We start from the raw sequence: 23,114 nt of genomic DNA, 5'->3' as shown, positions 1-23,114 counted from the left end.
GGTAGTTAGAGGTGAAATAAGGTGCTGGGGGTGAACAGGTATCAAAATACGAAATTAAGTTAGTTTAAAATTTAACAAGGTTATATTTTCTTTGTGAAATCAAGAAATAACAAGCATGGCAGGTCCGAGTAGCAAGACAAAAACGGTACAATCACAGTATTTACAGGGTTTGGGCTTCGAGCCCCGGACTCACAATTCTTGAGCGATTAGCCCAACTTCACTTATACATAAGGTTTAACAAAGGGGCAGAAAACCCCAATCATGCCCACGAGCACTTGCTCCAAATTACACAGTAAAGCCTCCTCGAGGCACGCAGAACCAAACTCAATTTCAAAAGAGCAATCCGCTCTCAAATTTAAGCCTATCAAAGGCCACACCAAGCTCGACTTTCAAGCTGTCCTCCGAGGACATATACACAGGGGTAAAAATACCCAACCTACTGAGGCCTATTCAGTGAAGAAGCAAAAATATTACATGGCCTCGACCATACCAATTTGAGAGGAGGCGATCTGCACTCCTAATACATTTTGTTTAAAACCTACTTGGCACTAGGCCGCTAATGCAAGGGCTAATCCCATACTAAAGAGGTGACTTAGAAAGAAACGATTTACATTACGTTAAGGAAGAATTGGTTGTAAAAAATAAGTTCACCTCAAACAATATGAGTGGGAGCTCGAGAGGGTTAAGCACTCTCTATCCCAACATATAGCTTAAAAGAGAATAGATACAAGGAGTCTTTACATTTTAGAGGAAAGTTACATGGTGAAACGCTTCGGACCTGCCCCGAGAGTTAAACTGCTGAGCTAGCAAGAAAAGAAGTTATTAAACGGCCATTTCCTGGTGGTAGAACTGCTGCCCGACGAAAGAGGCGCTTCCGGCCCGCTGCTAGGTACTTTACACACTGAAAGATGGTACTAAACTGGCCCGTAGACCCTAAAATCAGCAGTTTATATACTCCCGCAGAAAGTTCGAGGCGTTTGAGGAATGAGAACACCCTCCCACAAAAACTTTATTGGTTAAGGTTAAGCAATATATCCCCTTTGGAGAAGATACACCCGATTGGTTATAAATTAATTAAAGAAATTCGGGATTGGCTAGATTCAAAACAAGGGGAAAGAAAGGGCTATACTGCCAACTTAAACAATAACAGAAGGAAATTTAACAAGGAACAAACTTATGAATTCAAAATTTCTCCAAAAACATAGTTCTTTCACTTCGCACTAGGGTGTACCATTGTAGTTTTTCAGTAGTGTCCTCTAGAAGAGAAAGTTCACACTTCTTACTACAGGTAAAACAAAAATACATCGAAAACGACCCAGTTCAAAAACTCCAAAATTTCCAAGTAGGGATATCTTCTGAGAAACTTGAAATTTAATACAGTAGATAAAGTTCAGACTTCCTCCAGCAGAGGAGTTTCAACTGGCGCAAAGTTTGAATTAGCGGCGTGGAGGTGTACCGCCCGGTACACATCTCAAGGTTGTTTTAAATGTGGGGCTTTCTCACATATTGCCAAGAATTGCCCAAATTCGAATACCACCCCCTCCTGCTCAAATTCTGGTGCAAATTCCACCAATGCCAATAATAAGAAGTGACTAGTGGCTTCGGCTGAGTCGACTAATCCATCTTCCCGCGGCTCAGCCCCTGGTAAAAAGGTCGAAAATTCAGGGAAAACTCAATCTTCAGATGTATCTTTTGAATGCCCCAAACAATGCCTTAGGATTGCGGGGAATTTCCCCGCACCTCTGCCCTTCCTCAAAATTGAGTAAAATAATAAGCCTATAACAGCTCTATTAGATTCAGGCAGTGTTTGTTCTATTATTTCGGCTGAATGGTATTTGTTACGGAGTATTCCGTGGTAGTTAGAGGTGAAAGAAGGTGCGGGGGTGAACAGGTCTCAGGCTACGAAATTAAAGTGAATTTAAAATTTAACAAGGTTATATTTTCTTAACAAAAACAAGAAATAACAATAATGTCAGGTACAGAGTAGCAAAACCAATAATCGAGAATGTACAATTACAGAGTTACAGGATTTGGGCTCCGAGAGCCAGACACACAATTCTTGAGCAATTAGCCCAACTTTACGATTGAAGAAATTCAACAAAGTGGCAGAAGACCCCAATCATGCCCAGGAGCACTTGCTCCCAATTACATCATAAAGCCTCCTCGAGGCGCGCATAAACAAATTTCAAAAGAGCGATCAGCTCTCAAAGATTCAGCCTATCAAAGGCCACACCAAACTCCACCTTCAAGTTGTCCTCTAAGGACATAAACACAGGGGTGAAAATGCCCAACCTACTGAGGCCTATTAAGTGAGAAAAGTTAATTACATGGCCTCTAAAATATCAATTTGAGAGGAGGCGAACTTGCGCTCCTAATACACTTTGTTTAAAACCTACTTGGCACTAGGCCGTTAATGTAAGGGCTAATCCCATACTAAAGAGGTGACTTTTAGAAGGAAAAAATTTACATTACGTTAAGGAAGAAACGGTTGTGAAAATAAGTTCACCTCAATGCAATATGAGAGGGAGCTCGAGAGGGTTAAGCACTCTCTATCCCAATATGAAGCTTGAAAGAGAATACATACAAAGATTCTTTACATTTTAGGGAAAGTTACGTGGTGGAAAAGCTTCGGACCCGCCCCGAGAGTTAAACTGCTGAGCTAGCAAGAAAAGAAGTTATTAATCGGCAATTACCTTGTTGTTGAACTGCTGCCCGAAGGAAGAGGCGCTTCCCGCCCCCTGCTATGTACTTTACACACTGAAAGATGGTACAGAAGTGGCGCAGAGACCCTAAAATCAGCAGTTTATATACTCTCGCAGAAAGTTCGAGGCGTTTCAGGAAAGAAAACACCCGCCCACAATCATTTTATTGGTGGATAAATAAAACCCCTACACAAGATGAAGAAGAAACACATTATTGGTGGAAAATTAATTAAGGGAATTCGGGATTGGCTAAATACAAAACAAGGGGAAAGAAAGTCTTAATATGGCCAACTTAAACAATGACTGAAAGAAATTTAGCAAAGAACAAACTTTTAAAATTAAATTTTCTCCAAAAAAAAAGAAAAACAGTTCTTTCACTTCGCACTAGGGTGCACCGTTGTAGTTCTTCAGTAGTGTCCTCTAGAAGAGAATGTTCACACTTCTTACTACAAGCAAAACAAAATACGTAGAAAACAACACAGTTCAGAAACTTCAAAATTTCCAAGTAGTGACATCTTCAGGGTAACTTGAAAATTAACACATAAGACAAAGTTCAGACTTCGTCCAGTAGGGGGGTTTCAACTGGCGCAAAGTTTGAATCAGTGGCGTGGAGGTGTACCGCCCGGTACAGACCTCCCCCCCCAAAAGTCCCTCCAGGGGTGACACATGAAATTCGTTTAAAACAAGGTCCGAGTTAAGATGTTGATATGGAGATTAATTGCAGAAGTATTTATAACAATTTTCTAAATTTGGTCTGATCCAGTTTCAAAATTCTTGTAGTAACTGTTGAAGTAATGTCTTTATGTTTGTAGAAGTTGAATTCAGAAGGAAAATTTTAGTTTTTGAAGTTGAGGAAAATAAATCTTCTAAGTCCACCAGATATTGCTGTTGAATTCCCAAGTGTAGTAATTGCTGATAGTAAACGTCCATGTAGTTGATTAAATATTTCGATGTTGATTAAGTTGGATGGCCAGACCGGCCGTTGCAGCTTGTGTCCAAAGGCGGCCGCTCGGACCCCTCAAGTACCCTGAGATACCGCTCGCCCGCACTATGAGAGGAGCAGTGGTGTTGAAGCACGCCGCGCCCGCGGTGAACATGCAGGTCGCGGGCCAGTTACAGGTTGTGCGCCGCACATCACCCATGGCCGGGAGGAGGGCACAGGCTCGCCGTGCACATGTCGTCCTCGCTGGAGTAGAGGGGGCCCTTCCTCTATTCCAGTCACGGCACGGCGCCGCGCGGCTGCGGGGGCACTGAAACATTAAAACAAGGCGGCTGAATTTTGTTGGACCATCAACAATTTTTTTGAGGGCACAGGCTTTGTGGAAAGGTTGAGGGGCCAGCGGCGTGCAGATATCCATGGCATTTTATAAGCCACTGTGTATGGGGAGTAGGAGACGGGAGCGTGGTAATGGCCGTGGCAAGGACAGGATGGCATTTCTACTGATCGGGGGAGGTTTACAAAAAAAATAATTACACTTACAGGAAACAGATTGCAAGGGCAGAAGGCCTTAAAAGTGAAACCCCCTCAGAGAAAAAAAATATAACCTTCTTATTTCTTTCAAAATAATGTGAAGAGAGTTAACACAGAAATTACACCGGTTTCACCTGTGACAGGTGAACCCTAAATATCCTGTCGGTGGCTGGATTACTTAATAACAACGTAACCGGCGTAAGGAAATCGAGAATGATACACGGCCCATGAAATCTGGGGGCAAGCTTGCCCGCGGGAACAAAATTCTTGACCATCACCTGGTCACCTACCTTCAAATTGGTGGGTCTCCGACCACGATCATACCTTTCCCTAACCTTTTCATGAGACACTTTAAGATTGGCTTTAGCTTTCTTCCAAAAAATCTTTAATATTATCCGGATCTATTGTCTCGGGTAGAATGTCACTCAGAGACAAGAGCTTAGAGAGCGGCGTGTTGGGAACGAACTTGAACATCAAAGAAGCTGGAGTAAATTTGTGAGATTCATGAACCGCTGAATTCAAAGCAAAAGCTAACCAATGCAGGGACGTGTCCCACCTAGAATGATCTTCATGATGATAGGCAATAAGCGCGGACCTGAGATTACGATTAACCCGTTCAGCCAGAGATGGTTGAGGGTAATAAGCAGAAGTCGTCACATGAGAGATGGACAAGTCAAAACAGAATTTACGAAAAATATTTTATGTAAACGCATTAGCATTATCAGACACAATATATTTGCACGGACCAAAAGAAGCAAAAATGGAATTTAGGCAAGTAATGGTGGACTGAGCGGTAGCCAGCTTAGTCGGAAATAACCAGGAAAATCTGGTAAAACCATCTACGCATACAAAGATGAACTTGTTGGCATTTCCCTTTGACTGGGGGAAGGGTCCTACATAATCAATATACAGGCGTTACATGGGGCGCGACGCTTGATGCGAAGACAAAAGGCCTACCTTGGTGGACATGGTTGGTTTACTAAGCAAACAAGATTTACAAGCCTTTACTAGTTCACGGATTTCACCGTCCATACCTTTCCAGATGAACCTTTCCCGAATCTTTTCACGAGTTTTAAAGATTCCAAGGTGCCCCCCTAATGGGGTCTCATGATAGTACTTGAAGATCATAGGCACAAGAACAGCTGGAATGACAACCTTCATCATCTTATCATGCCTCGAAGGGCAACATAGAACACCATTCCTCAGTACATAAGGGACAATATGTTCCCCAGAAGAAAGGGTTTCCATTATCGGAGCCAGCGTCGGATCTTAACGTTGGTATTTCTCGATATCCCTGAAGAGCATGGGAGCATCTGTTAAGATGGCATTAACATCAGATAGTATGGACTCGGGAGGTGAAGGACTGTCGACCGGTTCATGGGTCTCGATATCGTTGGAAAACATACGGCTGAGTCCATCAGCAACAACATTTTCGGTACCTCTGATATGCCGGACATCGAATTGGAAGGCAGAAATACGGATGGCTCAACGGGCTATACGACCAGTACGACGCGGCCTACCTAAGACCCAGCTTAAGGCTTGATTATCTGTCTCCAGGTCGAATTTGACGTGTTCCAGATAGAGACGGAACTTTTCTAAGGCAAATAAGACTGCCAACCCTTCGAGCTCATAGATGGAATACTTGGCTTCTTGAGCCGAAAGAGTCCTAGATGCATAGGCGATGGGTCGCCTCCCTAGTTCAGTCTCTTGAAGAAGGACTGCCGCAACAGCTGACTACGACGCGTCAGTTTGGACGATGAATTTCTTCGAGAAATCAGGCATAGCAAGTACAGGGGCATTACAGGGAGCTAATTTAAGATCTTCAAAAGCGGCTTGTTGAGAAGGTCCCCACTCGAATTTGATGCCTTTCCTACGGAGAAGGTTCAAGGGCGCCGCTCTATTAGCGACGTTAGGAATGAACTTCCTGAAGAAATTCACCATACCAATGAACCTGGCGATAACTTTGATGTCCTTGGGAGGTTTAAAATCACGGGTGGCCTGTGTTCTAGAATGATCGACTGCAACACCATCAGGTGACACAATATGCCCGAGGAATGACATGGAGGGCTTAGCAAAGGCGACCTTGGACAACTTAACAGTTAACCCAGCCTTACGAAGGCGATTGAGAACTTCTCGCAGATGATCTAGATGTTCTTCAAAGGTCTCCGAAAATATGACGACATCATCCAAGTAGTGATACTAGTACTCAAATTTGATGTCAGAGAAGACCTTATCTAGCAGCCTAGTGAGTACAGCTGCTCCCGTGGGGAGCCCGAAAGGCACGCGGTTGTATTCGTATAAATTCCAGTCCGTGGCAAACGCTGTAAGATGCTTAGACTCTTCCGCTAGGGGAATTTGATTGTAGGCCTGATTCAAATCCAAGATGGTGAAAAACGTGGCCTTACGGAACCATGAAAAACAAGAATGATGGTCGGGAAGGGGCACAGATTGTATCACCACCTTCCGATTGAGAGCCCTATAATCAATGACAGGCCTGAAGCCCCCTTGGAGTATCGGGACTAGAAAAATAGGCGAAGAATACGCCGACTTAGAGGACCTAATAATACCATCCTTCAACATCTGATCGATGATTTCCTTCAGAGCCTTCATTTTAGGTGGAGATAGCCTATAAGGTGGAAAACGGACAGGAATCGAATCCGTGACCTCAATTTTGTATTCGATAAGGTCAGTAACACCAAGAGTATCAGAGAACACCTCTGGAAACGGCTGACACAACTTACGAATACTATCAGCCTGCTCCTCAGGTAGATGTCTAAGGTCTAACAACATCTCATCCTGGGTAGGCGAAATAGATGAACATGACGCAGAATTACATTTTAACAAGGGGATTTTACAATTGGAAGCAAATTTAAAAGTGCACGACCTACTCTGAAGATCGAGCACAAGACGAGTGCGAGAAATGAAGTCAGCTCCCAATATGATGGGGCAAGACAAGTGCTTAGCCACAAACAATTTGATTTTCCATGTAAATTTAAAAATACGAATTTTGACATTTGCAGAACCGAGAATTTCTAATGGAGATGAATTAGCCGAAACATATTGAACAGGAGATGAGCCATAGTCAGGTAGTTTACAAACAGATTTCAATTTTGAATACCATTGATCCGAAATAATTGAACAAACACTGCCTGAATCTAATAGAGCTGTTATAGGCTCATTATTTAATTCAATTTTAATAAAAGGAACAGGTGCGGGGGTATCTGCCGCAATCCTAAGACACTCTTTGGGTCATTCAAAAGATGAATTTGAAGACTGAACGTTCCCTGAATTTACGACTTGTTTGCCAGGGGCTGAGCCTTGGGAAGCAGAATTAGTCGACTCAGCCGAAGCCGCTAGTCACGTATTATTAGTGACATTGGTGGAAATTGCACCAGAAGTTGAGCAGGAGGGGGTGCTATTTGAATTAGGGCAATTCTTGGCGATATGCGAGAAAGCCCCACATTTAAAACAGCCTTGTTATGAGCCAGCTCCATTATTTGCCCTACTGGATTTGATCAATGGACACTTGTTCCGAAGATGGTCAGGCGATCCGCAAGCGTAACATTTACGAGGTGTGACTGATCGGCGAGGTGGAGGCCGTGTATTACTAAAAGAAGGCGGGGTTCTTTCGCGACACGCAAGGAATCGGCGTATCTAACTCCTTCCGCTGAGACTGCCAATGCTTCAAGTTCAGAGAAGGTTTGCGGGCACGCCGCGAAACACAAATATGACCTATAGGATGGTGAAATTCCTTCTAAAATAGCCTGTACAATCTGATCTTCAGGAAAATGAAGAGCAAACACCCTAGTATAAAACTTAATGTCTTGCATGAAATCAGCCAGATTTTCATCCAATCTCTGTACTCGATAATAGTACTTCTGAATCAGAGATGACCTCGCGCGAGCAGGAATAAAATTTGCAAGCAAGTGTGCGTGAAAATCTTCAATAGATGACTGTTCAGCTATGGCTCTTACTATTTTGTCTGAGATAATACCTATTTCATAGGGATAGATGATTTGCAAAATCTGACATGGGAGAGAGAAAAAACGAGGGCATGATCCTGAAATTCAACTAAAAACCTTAAGAAAGAAATAACTTCACTGGTAGTATTAAAAGAAAACTTCGAGATACCTCTGAGCAACATTGCCAATGGATGCGGCAAGCTGCTGAACCCAGGTGACATAGTAGGTAAAGGTTTCAGTGGCAAGGAAGTTAATTCAGAACGTACATTATTCAACGACGTACGGCGTTCAGACTCGTTGTCCAATGGGGCAGAGATCGTTTGAGCTCCAACTGTTATCCTATTGACTTCTCCCTTAGCAGGCTCTTCCTCGCTACCTGCATTCACTGTGGTGGGTTGATCGATTTCGGGAGGAACTTCCCCTGTTAACAATTGGGTAACCTTACTGGATAATTCAGAAATACTTTCAAGCAACGTACTAGCTTCCTTCTTCTGAACGTCATTCAACTTCAGAGACAACAGATCGTTAACTCTATTTGAAAAATGAAATAGCCTGGCTTGCACACGCTTAATTTGATTAGGAGAAGGATCATTTTCGTCAAAAAAACTAACTACAGATGCTAGCCCAGTAGTATTCCCGGTGATCGTGGAAAGAGAGTCGTCAATTTCTTTCTCTCCCAAAGTGGGGATGGAAATGGGCAAATCAAGGGACTCTCTAAGCTTGTTTGTGTCTACCGCAACCGTGCCTCCAGATTGCACATTTCTAATAGTTAATTCATAGATCAACTCCTCCTTGCGCAAATAATTAAGATGGAGAACATCGCGAGGGCCGGGCATGATGACAGAACAATTTTGAAAAAGACAAATCAAGAATTTCCAGCAACAGAGAAAATTGTTAGAGTTCGGAACAAAACAATGTGTAGCCGTCAATAGGGGCTAAATTGAGACCCATTCAACCACGCTCTGCTACCACTTGTTACGGAGTTTTCCGTGGTAGTTAGAGGTGAAAGAAGATGCGGGGGGTGAACAGGTCTCAGGCTACGAAATTAAAGTGAATTTAAAATTTAACAAGCTTATATTTTCTTAGCAAAAACAAGAAATAACAATAATGTCAGGTACAGAGTACAAAACCACTAATCGAGAATGTAGAATTACAGATTTACAGGATTTGTGCTCCGAGAGCCAGACACAATTCTTGAGCAATTAGCCCAACTTTACGATATACAGAATTCAACAAAGGGGCAGAAGACCCCAATCATGCCCAGGAGCACTTGCTCCCAATTACATCATAAAGACTCCTCGATGAGCGCATAAACAAATTTAAAAGAGCGATCTGCTCTCAAAGAATCAGCCTATCAAAGGCCACACCAAACTCCACCTTCAAGTTGTCCTCTAAGGACATAAACACAGGGGTAAAAATACCCAACCTACTGAGGACTATTAAGTGAGAAAAGTTAATTACATGGCCTCTAAAATATCAATTTGAGAGGAGGCGAAATTGCGCTCCTAATACACTTTGTTTAAAACCTACTTGGCACTAGGCCGTTAATGCAAGGGCTAATCCCATACTAAAGAGGTGACTTTTAGAAGGAAACAATTTACATTACGTTAAGGAAGAAACGGTTGTGAAAATAAGTTCACCTCAATGCAATATGAGAGGGAGCTCGAGAGGGTTAAGCACTCTCTATCCCAATATGAAGCTTGAAAGAGAATACATACAAAGATTCTTTACATTTTAGGGAAAGTTACATGGTGGAAAAGCTTCGGACCCGCCCCGAGAGTTAAACTGCTGAGCTAGCAAGAAAAGAAGTTATTAATCGGCCATTACCTTGTTGTAGAACTGCTGCCCGAAGGAAGAGGCGCTTCCCGCCCCCTGCTATGTACTTTACACACTGAAAGATGGTACAGAAGTGGCGCAGAGACCCTAAAATCAGTAGTTTATATACTCTCGCAGAAAGTTCTAGGCGTTTCAGGAAGGTAAACACCCGCCCACATACATTTTATTGGTGGATAAATAAAACCCCTACACAAGATGAAGAAGAAACACATTATTGGTGGAAAATTAATTAAAGGAATTCGGGATTGGCTAAATACAAAACAAGGGGAAAGAGAGGGTTAATATTGCCAACTTAATCAATGACTGAAAGAAATTTAGCAAAGAACAAACTTTTAAAATTAAATTTTCTCCAAAAAAAAAGAAAATACCAGTTCTTTCAGTTCGCACTAGGGTGCACCGTTGTAGTTCTTCAGTAGTGTCCTCTAGAAGAAAATGTTCACACTTCTTACTACAAGCAAAACAAAATACGTAGAAAACAACACAGTTCAGAAACTTCAAAATTTCCAAGTAGTGACATCTTCAGGGTAACTTGAAAATTAACACATAAGACAAAGTTCAGACTTCTTCCAGTAGGGGGGGTTTCAACTGGCGCAAAGTGTGAATCAGCGGCGTGGAGGTGTTCCGTCCGGTACAGTATTCAAAATTGAAATCTGTTTGTAAGTTTCATGACTATTGTACGTCTTCGGTCCAATATGTTTCGGCTAATTCATCTCCATTAGAAATTCTAGGTTCATTAAATGTCAAAATTCGTATTTTTAAATTTACATGGAAAGTTAAATTGTTTGTGGTCAAGCACTTGTCTTGCCCCATTATATTGGGAGCTGACTTCATTTCTCACTCTGGTCTTGTGCTCGATCTTCAGAGTAGGTCGTGCACTTTCAAATTTTCGTCTAATTGTAAAATCCCACTATTGAAATGTAATTCTGCATCATGTTCATCTATTTCGCCTACCCAGATGAGATGTTGTTAGACCTTAGACATCTACCTGAGGAGCAGGCTGATTGTATTCGTAAGTTGTGTCAGTCGTTTCCAGAGGTGTTCTCTGATACTCTTGGTGTTACTGACCTTATTGAATACAAAATTGAGGTCACGGATTCGATTCCTGACCGTTTTCTGCCTTATAGGCTATCTCCACCTAAAATGAAGGCTCTGAAAGAAATCATCGATCAGATGTTGAAGGATGGTATTATTCGGCCCTCTAAGTCAGCGTATTCATCACCTATTTTTCTAGTCACGAAACCCCAAGGGGGCTTCAGACCTGTCATTGATTATAGGGCTCTCAATCGGAAGGTGGTGTTGCAATCTGTGCCCCTTCCTGACCTTCATTCTTGTTTTTCATGGTTTCGTAAGGCCAAGTTCTTCACCATCTTGGATTTGAATCAGGCTTATAATCAAATTCCCCTAGCTGAAGAGTCTAAACACCTTACAGCGTTTGCCACGGACTGGAATTTGTATGAATACAACCGCGTGCCTTTCGTGCTCCCCACGGGAGCAGCTGTACTCACTAGACTGCTGGATAGGGTCTTCTCCGACATCAAATTCGAGTACTTGTACCACAATCTCGATGATGTCGTCGTATTTTCGGAGACTTTTGAAGAACATCTAGATCATCTAAAGGAAGTTCTCAATCGCCTTCGTAATGCTGGGTTAAATGTTAAGTTGTCCAAGGTTGCCTTCGCTAAGCCCTCCATGTCATTCCTAGGGCATATTGTGTCACCTGATGGGGTTGCAGTCGATCATTGTAGAACACAGGCCATCCGTGATTTTAAACCTCCCAGGGACATCAAAGGTATCGCCAGGTTCATTGGTAAGGTGAATTTCTTCAGGAAGTTTATTCCAAATAGAGCGGCGCCCTTGAACTTACTCCGTAGGAAAGGCGTCAAATTCGAGTGGGGGCCTTCTCAACAAGCCGCTTTTGAAGCCCTGAAATTAGCTCTCTGTAATGCCCCTGTCCTTGCGATGCCAGATTTCTCGAAGAAATTCATCTTCCAAACCGACGCGTCGTCGTCAGCGGTAGCTGCAGTCCTTCTTCAAGAGACTTAACTAGGGAGGCGACCCATCGCCTATGCATCTAGGACTCTATCGGCTCAAGAAGCCAAGTATTCCATCTATGAGCTCGAGGGTTTGGCAGTCTTATTTGCCTTAGAAAAGTTCCGTCTCTATCTGGAACATGTCAAATTCGATCTAGAGACGGATAATCAAGCCTTAAGCTGGGTCTTAGGTAGGCCGCGTCGTACTGGTCGTATAGCCCGTTGGGCCATCCGAATTTCTGCCTTCCAATTTGATGTTAGGCATATCAGAGGTACCGAAAATGTTGTTGCAGACGGACTCAGCCGTATGTTTTCCAACGACGTCGAGACCCATGAACCGGTCGATAGTTCATCACTTCCCGAGTCCATACTATCTGAGATTAATGCCATCTTAACAGATGCTCCCATGCTCTTTAGAGACATTTAGAAATACCAACGTGAAGATCCGACGCTGGCTCCGATAATGGCAACCATTCCTTCTGGGGAACATGGTGTCCCTTATGTTCTGAGGAATGGTGTTTTATGTTGCCCTTCGAGGCATGATAAGATGATGAAGGTTGTAGTTCCAGCTGTTCTTGTACCTATGATCTTCAAGTACTATCATGAGACCCCATTAGGGGGGCATCTAGGCATCTTTAAAACTCGTGAAAAGATTCGTGAAAGGTTCATCTGGAAGGTTATGGACGGTGAAATCCGTGAACTAGTAAAGGCTTGTAAATCCTGTTTGCTTAGTAAACCCACCATGTCCACCAAGGTAGGCCTTTTGTCTTCTCATCAAGCTTCGCGCCCTATGGAACGCTTGTATATTGATTACGTAGGACCCTTCCCCCAGTCAAAGGGAAATGCCAACAAGTTCATCTTTGTATGCGTAGATGGTTTTACCAGATTTTCCTGGTTATTTCCGACTAAGCTGGCTACCGCTCAGTCCACCATTACTTGCCTAAATTCCATTTTTGCTTCTTTTGGTCCGTGCCAATATATTGTGTGTGACAATGCTAAGGCTTTCACATCTAATTTATTTCGTAAATTCTGCTTTGACCTGTCCATCTCTCATGTGACAACTTCTGCTTATTACCCTCAACCATCTCTGGCTGAACGGATTAATCGTAATCTCAGGTCCGCGCTTATTGCCTATCATCACGAAGATCATTCTAGGTGGGACACGTCCCTGCATTGGTTAGCTTTTGCTCTGAATTCGGCTGTTCATGAATCACATAAATTTACTCCAGCTTCGTTGATGTTCCAGTTTGTTCCCAACACGCCGCTCTCTAACCTCTGGTCTCTGAGTGACATTCTACCTGAGACAATAGATCCCGATAACATTAAAGATCTTTGGAAGAAGGCTAAATCCAATCTTAAAGAGTCTCATGAAAAAGTTAGGGAAAGATATGATCGTGGACGGAGACCCACCAATTTGAATGTAGGCGACCAGGTGATGGTCAAGAAATTTTGTTCCCGCGGGCAAGCTTGCCCCCAGATTTCATGCGCCGTGTACTATTCTAGATTTCCTTACGCCGGTTACGTTGGTATTAAGCAATCCAGCCACCGAGAGGATATTTAGGGTTCACCTGTCACAGGTGAAACCGGTGTAATTTCTGTGTTAACTTGCTTCATATAATTTTGAAAGAGATATGAAGGTTACATTTTGTTTGAGGGGTTTCACTTTTAAGGCCTTCTGCCCTTGGAATCTATTTCCTTTGTGTGTAATTATTTATTGTAAACCTCCCCCGATCAGTCAAACTGCCATCCTGTCCTTACCATGGCCATTACCACGCTCCCGTCTCCTGCTAACATAACACACAGTGGCTTATATATGAAATGATTATCTTCGCGCCGCTGGCCCCTCAACATCTCCACAAGCCTGTGCCCTCAAAGAATGATGATGGCCCAACAAAATTCTGCCGCCGAGCTTTAATGTTTCAGTGCCCCCGCAGCAGCGCGGCGCCGTACCACTACTGAGGCAGGGTAAGGGCCCGCCCTTCTCCAGTGAGGCCAACCAGTGTACGGCGAGCCGGAGATCTCCTCCCGGCCAAGGCTGATGTGCGGCGCACAACCTGTAACTGGCCCGCGACCTGCATGTTCGCCGCGGGCACGGCGTGCTTCAACACCACTACTCCTCTCATAGTGCGGGCGAGCGGTATCTCAGGGTACTTGATGGGTCCGAGCGGCCTCCTCTGGACACAAACTGCAGCGGCCGGTCTGGCCATCCAACTTAATCAACCTCGAAATATTTAATCAACTACATGGACATTTACTATCAGCAATTACTACACTTTGGAATTCAACTGCAATATTTGGTGGACTTAGAAAATTTTTCTTCACTTTCAAGTATTAAAAGTTTCCTTCTGAATTCAACTTCTACAAACATAAAGACATTACTTCAAAAGTTACTACAAGAAATCTGAAACTGGATCCGATCATTTACAAATTTTTTTCTTCTGCAATTAATGTCTCTATCAACATCATAACTTGAACATTGTTTTCAAACAAATTTGATGTGTTACCCCTTGGAGGGACTTTTGGGGGGGAGGTCTGTACCGGGCGGTACACCTCCGCGCCGCTAATTTAAAATTTGCGCCAGTTGAAACTCTCCTACTGGAGGAAGCCTGAACTTTAACTACAGCGCTAATTCTCAAATTTCTCTGAAGATGTCACTACTTGTAAATTTTGAAGTTTCTGAACTGTGTTGTTTTCGATATATTTTTGTTTTGCCTGTAGTAAGAAGTGCGAACATTCTCTTCTGGATGGCACTACTGAAGGAGTACAATGATGCACCCTAGTGCAAAGTGAAAGAACTGTTTTTTGGAGAAATTTGGTGTTCAAAAGTTTGTTCTTTGTAAAATTTATTTCAGTCAATATTTATGTTTTCAATATTAACCCCTTCTTTACTCCAGGTTTGAATTTAACCAATCCCGAATTTCTTTAATTAATTTATGACCAATCAGGTGTATCTTCTTCAACTTGGATATGTTGCTTAACCCTAACCAATAAAATTCTTGTGGGAGGGTGTTCTCATTCCTGAAACGCCTCGAACTTTCCGCGAGAGTATATAAACTGCTGATTTTGGGGTCTCCGCGCCACTTCAGTAACATCTTTCGGTGTGTAAAGTACGTAGCAGGGGGCGGGAAGCGCCTCTTTCTTCGGGCAGCAGTTCAACCACAAGGTAATGGCCTTTTAATAACTTCTTTTCTTGCTAGCTCAGCAGTTTAACTCTCGGGGCAGGTACGAAGCCTTTTTACCATGTAACCTTCCTCTAAAATGTAAAGACACTTGGTATCTATTCTATCTTTTTAAACTACAAATTGGGATAGAGAGTGCTTAACCCTCTCGAGCTCCCACTCATATTGCTTTGAGGTGAACTTACTTTCACAACCGTTTCTTCCCGTCTAATGTAACGTAAATTGTTTTTCTTACATAAGTCACCTCTTTAGGATGGGATTAGCTCTTGCATTAACGGCCTAGTGCCAAGTAGGTTTTAAACAAAATGTATTAGGAGTGCGGCTTCGCCTCCTCTCAATTTGGTATTGTCGAGGCCATGTAATATTTCTGCTTCTGCACTTAATAGGCCTCTGTAGGTTGGGTATCTTTTACCCCTGTGTCTGTGTCCGTGGAGGACAGCTTGAAAGTAGAATTTGGTGTGGCCTTGGATAGGCTTGCACTTAAGAGCGGGTTGCTCTTTCTTAAAATTTGTTTCTGGACGCCTCGAGGAGGCTCTACTGTGTAATTGAGGAGCAAGAGCTCCTGGGCATGATTGGGGTCTACTGCCCCTTGGTTGTATCTTGTATACCATAAGGTCGAGCTTATTGCTCAAGAATTATGTGTCTGGCTCTCGGAGCCCAAATCCTGTAATCTTTTTAATTGTACATTTTCGAATTGAGTTTCGGCTAATGAGTACCTTTTCTATTTGTTATTTCTTGATCTTTCAAAGAAAATATAACCTTGTTAAATTTTATCTTAACTTTAATCTCGTATGTTGAGACCCGTTCACCCCCGCACCTTCTTTCACCTCTGCTGTTCCACAGATACCTCGGAACAATTATTATTATTATTTATTCATGTGTATATTTCAATTATGTGTATTTAGCCGTCGCGGGTTAGTAACTCTTTTTGGAACTCTCATTATTGTACATAATCTCGATATTTATTTGGGACTAGCGTGTTTAGTTCACTCAGTTTATCTCCTGGTTTTGTACCTACGTGACGATTCTCCGAGTGGATGTTTACGTGTTGACGGAGCTGAGGTAGAGAAATTCGCGGAACTGGGCTATTTTAAGATGCTGTTGTGTTGGCTTGGGCTAGTGTGGTGCAAGCACGCGTCAGGAGTCTGAAGTTGCAGCTTGCAGTGTGCAGAGGTGATACTTGTGGTAATCAGAGAAGTGTTTGGTACGAGTTGAGGGAAGAGGTCCCATGCCATGCTGGGAGTTTTTGGAGATCTTCAGTTGAGGGAACCAGGAAGAGTGATGCTGGAGTGGGACAATATTCTATGGTTAAGAATATCTACATCAGGTAACGTGTTGGGCCGTTCCAAAATACAGTATATCAACGCTATCAGCAAAAGGGAGTCCATTTTCGAAAAAGTCATGACTGCGCGTGTATAATATGCGTTTCGGGATAAACTGAGTTCCTATAGAGAGAGAGTTACTTCATAATATAGAGACATTAATTATTCATATTAATATTCTGTTTATTTTGCTATATATATGTTCAAGGGTGTATTACGACGAGCTATGCTCAGATTTATGATGTATTCTGGTTTAATTGATTAAGTAAATTTGTGTGATATTAAGATATATTCTGTTTCATTTTATAGGTGGAGGAAAGTACCAGATGGACTCCTTTTCCAATATTATTTTCCAGGTATCAGTGATTCAGATCTCCTTGTTACAAGGCAACGACCCTGGAAAATTAGTCTCAACAGCCAGCAATTTTTAAGAATTATTTATTTGTATATTTATGGCTCCCAAATTCCATTAGTCATTATCAGTTTATATTTATTTAATAGAAAGATTTCACATTCTCTCTTAACATTGTAATTAGGAGCAATTGCTCCTCGTACTTAGGGGTTTTCTGCCCTTCAGCTATGGTGATTGTGAGCTGAGAACTCAGGAATTAAACTTGGGGCTCGAAGCCCAAATCTTGTAACGACTGTAATCTGTAAATTCTTAACTTGTTTTCCTGCTACTTGGTATCTGTTACACTTTTGTTATTTGTTGTCATTTGTTGATTTTGAAAAGAAAATATAACCTTTGTTAAAGTTTTAAATTAACTTTAATTTTGTAGTTGAGACCTATTCCCGCCCGCACCTTCTTTCACCTCTAACTACCACGGATAACTCCGTAACAATAATAATAATAATAATAATAATAATAATAATAACAATAATAATAATAATAATAATAATAATAATAATAATAATCATCATCATAATAATAATAATCATAATTTATTTATTTATATTTATATTTATTTATAACTTATCTGAAATACATTTGCAAATATGCAGTAGGATATTATACATTATCTTTGCAATTATTTACACCTGCAAAGCACTTGATGTGCTTATCTGCCGATGTAGTTGTTTCACATTTATATACAATGTTGCAATCCTTACTGTTTACAACATTAATAAGGTATGTATATTTACATTAGCATTGTAATTTTGTCCTGTGGTGTGAGTTTTTCTTAATCCCTGAAAGTATCACTCAAAATAGATAAGTCTTTGGTACATTTTTCATTCATGAAGAAATATTTAAACTGTAATTTTATTGTCTATGATCCATAGTTTCACATGTTGTTTTAGTTGATATTTGGTTTTCAAGTGCGTCAATTCTGAGGGCAACTTCTTCAAAAATTTAGGAACTACAACTTGCAGTGTTCTGGATCCATATTTGTTGTAGTACCTCATGACCTGAAAATAACTTATATGCCTCAGTCTTGTTCCATGTGTATGTTCATTAACAATTCTCTATTGTGGCTTCCAGTAATTTTCTTTAATTATGTTGTACATATAAAGTTGTTTAACTCTCAAGAACCTTTCCTTCTGGTACATCCCTGTTAATATATACTCACTTAAGATAAGTATTCCTCTGTTTTCGTACCAAAAGAATGCTTTGACAATGCGATTTTGTAACATTTGTACCATGTTTATGTCTGTAACAGAAGCTGATCCCCATACACTTACACCATATGATATAAGTGACTCAACAAATGAATGATAAACCATTTTTAAGCTATCATGAGGTATTATATACTTAACCATTTGCATTTTGAACAAGCTTAGCCTCAGTTTTTCACACTGCAACCCGACGAAGATAAAAACAGGAATGATAAAAAAAACCCATAAATATAACCAAATGTGCACAAGAAGCAAAATACTTACCATCGAGCAGGAGCAGTATTAACAAAACCAGCGTGGAGGGCACAGAACATAAGGGAAAGGACAGGATCGAGCTAACTACTTGAGGGGTTGCCAGGTCAATATTGCTAAATGAAAGCAAGATTAATGTTTAAATAACTTGAACTTTACTTAAAATTAGGAAAAATATAAACAGAATTTAGGAATGAAAACTGCAGAGCAAAAAAAAAAAATCTGTAAATAATGTCTTTAAATTATAGATAAAAATCCATTTTCAAAGCAAAATATACTATGAGTGCGCACTCGGATAACAACGTAAAATAATTTTTATGTAGTAATAAATAAGTAAATAGAAGAAAGATAAAAATTGTAATAATTCAACTCATTAAATTAGGAGACAAATGTCTATTTTTAGGATAAATAAAATCGTGAAAACACACTCAGATTACAAGCTACACTTTGCCTTAGAATAAATGAATGACAAATGTTAAAACGGATCCGTGCATTAAATATTAATTACATAACTGGCCAGCTTTTCTTGGTGAGTAAGTATACTACAATGAATCACAATAAACTGGAATTTGCTTCCGGGGTCAGTACACAAGGATTTCAATCACCCCGAAACACGGAAACACACTCAATATATAAGGCAACGCTAGCAGACCCAAAAAAAAGGTTCCACACGTAAATAATTGAAAGGACACAAGAGAAAATCGCACGAACCCGAATAAAAATATGTCTCAAATAAACAACAAATTACGAAGGGAAACACTTAAAATTTCACAGACAACAAAACAATGGTACACACGAAGCATACATCTTCCCAAAACCGAAGCCAACATCCAACTTAAGGAGACAATAGGCAAAGCCCACACAAAATTAGCGTACCGGAGATAAGATAAAAACATGGCACGCAATAATGAAAGAAGAAGGAAAGAAAAACGGACGCGAATAATCTGAGGAGGGCAAAAGTATCATCAAGAAATAGGGAACAAATTCCAGTTTATTATAACCAGAATATTACAATAATTATGTATAGTCTTTTAAATTTAACATTTCTTCCAACCAAAATATTAATAAAGGATTTAAATGCCGGTTACACAATTTTAATTTTAGGAGGCCTTGGAAAACGGTAATGGCCGAATAAGACCGGAAATAAACCATCCCTTTAAGTAATTAAACAATGAGCCATTACGAAAACAATACTAGTACATAACGTCTTTCAAAACGTTGTCAACAGTCCATCGGATGCCACAAATATGAACCAAGAAATGTAAAAAGTAATCCACCAACAAAATTAATAATAATAATAACTTTAAGAAACAGAAAAAGGCAGCACAACGATAATCTCAGTTAAATAAAAGTAATGGAATAATAGGTCTCTCACCCGCGCATATACCATGTTCCAGAATTACTTCATAAGAATAATTTGGATATACAACATTACCAAAATCACGTTAAGTTACATTTTAATATTTAGCAGATACAATTTATATCATTAAAATGTCCGATGAAGAAGAAAGTCCAGCATAATTTAATGAATAAACGGTGGTCACCAGGTCCATAAACTATAGGCCTAATTTCAATTACAGTAGCGGAGTAGAGACGAAGTAATATTAACAGCGTTGCCAAAACATTTCTTCTAATATAATAGTTGTCGCAGATAGCTTGATACACACGTTCTTCTCCAAATAATCCGGCAGCAGAACAGTTTCGAAACAATTAAGTAGATACTTGTACTTACATTTTTGGGTGTCCAATGTAATATACTGTAATCCAATAGCTTACATTCTAGCTCATTTTGAAATGAAGAACCCTCCTTCAGATAGTTCGGTCACACTAATATTAAAAAAAACTGTAAATATGAAACACACAACCTTATTTCGCTATAATTCAGGCAATGCCTTAATTAACGAGGCTATTAGCCTCGTTTATCAAACTCCACTCCAACAACTTTCAATCGCATTTTGTACACAACTTCTCCAAACGCGTCCATCTTGGCGAGCTGCTGGTAACAGACTGGCGTGCAGGCCGGACAAGCCGCGCGTCGCTCAGTTGAAGCTCGACACTGCGCACACTCAAGTCAAAAATTTGGTTATTGAGCCAATCAGAATTTCGAAGCAACCGACGTAACAATGGCAAGAAAATACATTTTAAATCGCCACAGTTTCAGGCACATAATTTAACGGCAACGCAAACAATGGCCGAGAATTGCAGATTAAAGTCCCCACACACAAATGTATATGTCCAACAATGAGGGTATCGTAAATTATTGTCTCAGTTCTCCCCTCCGTAAGCCAAAACACGGGGAGGCGAAGTGTCAAGATGTTGGGATACAAAATTATATGATACAATTTCAATGTCCAAAATAAATCCTCACACGTTGATACAGGGATGATAGTCCAACATATTAAGTACAGTAACATGGAAAGGTCTTACTTGGTTGAGGGATAGCAGAACTTCACCAAATACCAGTAGACAAACACGTTGAGTGTGACCGAAGAGATACAACGGGGCCAGCGTCACATCATACACCACACAAGTTGACAGTACACAACATAGTTTAATCACACCAGCACATGGCGTAGTAAGCAACCATAGATATTTCATACACTAGTTCTCCGTTCAGCAGATGCATGGGTGTAACGCCGCGCGATTAAAACTGAAACACCACACACACGAGCAAAAGCGAGGGACCAAGTGCATATTTACAGACCACACTGAACCAAAATGGTTCAACCACACATGTTAGAACAGACAAAATTTTTCCAACTAGGTTTCCAGGACACCTTGTAATATTTCATTATGCTTCGAGGAGTTACACAAGTTCCACATGTCCAAATTTACCAGCGATAATAGCTCCAATTTTACACCCTAGTTAAACATATAAGTAACCCCGTTAACATCATTACACCAGACCATTAGTTTGTATTGGCATTAGAGAAATTACCAAAATAATTTTATCATTTTACATTCTTTTGTTGGCTAGTAAGCAAAGATACACCAGTTTTTTGAATTACCAATTTATGAGTTATAGTATTACCCATCCAACCTTTGAATAAGGCTTACATATTAAGAAAAGTGAAAAATAACTCAACTGAAATATTCCAAGACTTTAATATACTAGTATCGAGACTAATCACAAGAGATCGGAAAAATAATTTTGAATATTTAAGGTGGCTCATGGAATCCAGTGGCAAGTTACAGCGGTTTTAGTCCCAGCAAGTTAAGTAAAATTCAATAGACTCAGCAAATTGATAGGTCGAAGACCATTACAGTTTTCACATTCATTTACATGAAATACTAGCATTCTTCCACACATTACATAATTCCACAAGACAGTACAGATACCAGAAAGATCCTTACGACCGAGAACAGGAAAGATAAATGACCAGGGGGTACAGGGAGGTAACAGAGCAAAAGATATTACTAAATGGAGGCAGCAGACCACATACTGACAAACCATGTACAGAAAACAGGTAGCCCAGAACATGAAGATTAGGAAAACAGGAAACGACGAGGCAGAAAATTTTACAATAAACACAACCATCCGCAACCGTAACGTAGCAATCACATGGATAATCGACCAAGAATAAGAAGCAACGATGGCAATAACTGGAGACTTCGCATGCATAATAACAGATGGTGGGGTGTACACAATGTGTGTCCGCAAGAGATCACCATACAATCATTACCGAGGCCAACAACCACATGACAGCCAACAATTACAGTCAGGACGATAGAGGACAACTGAGAAAAACATGGAAAAGGTATTACGTCCACCAGAACCAGCTCAACGGTGCAAAACAAGGGCCAAAATTCAGGGAAAGTTACCTCTCCATATAAATAATCTTTGAATATACTGAGCACAGGTGTATTATCACAACCATCAAGTGTTCAGAAGAACCTCTGGATAACCCAGGACTAATAATATGGTGGCAAAACAACAGTCCACCCTGTGTGATTAGGCCAATCACCACAGACACCCTACCAGCCAGTCGGAATACACGGGATACAATAAAATATAAACGATGAAGAAGTGATAGGTTACACGATGACAAGGCGCATAAGTTGATGGAGAAGAACCTTCAGTTAATCAGTTGGGTCCCATACCCCAATGACGGACAAGGAATTTTAGCGACAGTTCCAGATTTACCCCAAATGATCCCATACTCATTGGAATAGAACCCAGAACAGTCAGACGACAACCAGGCAACAATATAGTGTTGCAAAAACATGCAGGGTAGAGCCAGAAGCAACTGAATTACAAGGGGTTACCTACTAAACCAGATGAAGAACTACGGAAGGCACGAACAAAGGAATACCTTATTTAAATAAGATAAAACGGAAGATGTTACACAGTGACAGGCACCAGATACAAGGAAAATTTCTCGTACACAAATTTTTCACAATAACAGCAGATCACATACAGCATCTGATCCACGGATACAAATCAAAAGCGACATAAGCTCTCATACCACTAGACATCAAATGAAGATATGATCAGGACAGTGTACATTAACAAAATGACAAGATTTTCCAATTACACTCCCATAACCCATAGAAAATAAACAGGAAGGAAGATTTACTACAGAAGGTTAATTTCAGAACAGATTCCACCATAATTAGATAAAGAACGCCACCAGTAACAACACAACAATTGCGAAACTCACAACCAAAATCCCAACATGAAGACACAGTAAAAACGAAGGGTCGTTTAGCTATAAGCTAGCTGTACTCCACACCAGAACTCAGAAA

Source organism: Anabrus simplex, chromosome 4 (genome assembly GCF_040414725.1).
Source record: "Anabrus simplex isolate iqAnaSimp1 chromosome 4, ASM4041472v1, whole genome shotgun sequence".
NCBI lineage: Eukaryota > Metazoa > Arthropoda > Insecta > Orthoptera > Tettigoniidae > Anabrus > Anabrus simplex.
Note: the sequence above shows the minus strand (reverse complement) of the source record.